We start from the raw sequence: 1,850 nt of genomic DNA, 5'->3' as shown, positions 1-1,850 counted from the left end.
TCATGCTTCCGCAACTGCCGCGAAGCATAGGCAATCACCTTCCCATGCTGCCTCAACACACACCCCAGACCAACTCTGGATGCATCTGTATAAACCACATAGGATTCTCCCTTCTCAGGCAAAGCCAACACCGGAGCAGTAGTCAACATCTCCTTCAGGCTTGCAAAGCCCTCCTCACACTCTTGTGACCAGACTAAAGGAACATCCTTCCCCGTCAACTTAGTCATAGGACGTGCTATGCCCGCAAACCCCTGCACAAATCTCCTGTAATACCCTGCCAACCCGAGAAAACTCCTGATCTCTGTGGCATTTTGCGGTCTAGGCCAATCCCTGATAGCCTGAATCTTCTCCGGATCTACAGAAACCCCATCTGCAGACACAATGTGACCGAGAAAAACCCATCTCACACTGCCAGAAACTACACTTGCTCAACTTAGCAAACAACTTCTCCTACCGCAGCTTCTCCAGAACTGCCCTCAAATGCACTGCATGCTCTTTAAGACTCTTAGAATAAACCAGGATGTCGTCGATAAATATTATGACAAACACGTTCAGAAACTCCTGAAACTCGTTGTTCATCAATCTCATAAACGCAGCTAGTGCGTTAGTCAATCCAAACGGCATCGCCACGAACTCATCNAAACATCATTAGGAACCTCTATAATCCAATCCCCAGCAAGAAAACACACAAAACAACAACAAACAAGCAAGAACAAGGAAATCAAGGGTTTAGATTAGCCATGGTCATGCACTCACCTCTTTGCAGGAAGATTCGGACCAAAAGCAAAAATCCAACCCTCCTAGCAAGCCTCTAGATCCTTCCTAGCTCCAAATCTCTCAAGAACAGCCAAGAAATCTCACAAATCTCTCTCTAAAACCTCAAGAACAGTTTCTGTCCTTTCTCTCCGTATTTTTCTTAAAAACCACAAAGCGGCAGACAAAATAAAACTCCAAAACCCTGCTGGTCAACAATTCCCTTATATAACTCGGTCCAATGGTTTTTCATAAACCAAACCGGTTCAAATCGATAATTAAATCGATCTGGTCGAATCAGAATAAGTGGTGTCGACCGACACCACCATGACTGTCGATTGACACCCACCCCCAAAACGCTAAGTTTGGTTCGCGGACGTTACAATTCTCCCCCACCAAAATAGATTCGTCCTCGAATCTCGAACAACACTCAGCCAAGGACTCATGTGCTACCGACTCCACGGCCCGCANCTCCACAGCCCGCACTCCTCCGACCGACATACGAAAGGTCACCTCCAGGTGATAGACTCACGCTCCAGGCGTTATTTGCTCTCGACTTTTGGACTTTCCTTTACTCACAGGCCTAAACCTTGAGTTTTTTTTGGCTCATTATCAGAACTAAGTCTGCATGCCATAATGTTGGATCCTCATCGGGCCTAAACCCGCTTGCCATAATGTATAAGGAGAAATCCAATATTCGTCTCTCGGGTCATCACCCTACAGTGCGCCTTCGGATCATCATCCCAAGTAGATATACCAACCACACTCCCAAGCCACAAAGTCTTGGAATATGGCGGTACTAGGAGAACCAAAGTCCCCCAAGAGTCGCGAGCAAACAATTCTGGACACGTCTGAGTCCTATCCCTAACCAGGTTCCCTTCCCGTGGCTCGCGTAAGACAACACAATGTCCTACCAACCACATATCCCCTCACTGGAATACCTCATGAACACACAAGGATCATCTCACTTCCCCACGGGCCGCCACGAAGGCCAAACAAATGTCCTAAACAGGACCACCACAAAGGCCAAACAAATGTCCTAAACAGGACCGCCACAAAGGCCAAACAAATGTCCTAAACAGGACCGCCACCAAGGC

Source organism: Camelina sativa, chromosome 3 (genome assembly GCF_000633955.1).
Source record: "Camelina sativa cultivar DH55 chromosome 3, Cs, whole genome shotgun sequence".
In the NCBI taxonomy this organism is placed as follows: domain Eukaryota; kingdom Viridiplantae; phylum Streptophyta; class Magnoliopsida; order Brassicales; family Brassicaceae; genus Camelina; species Camelina sativa.
Note: the sequence above shows the minus strand (reverse complement) of the source record.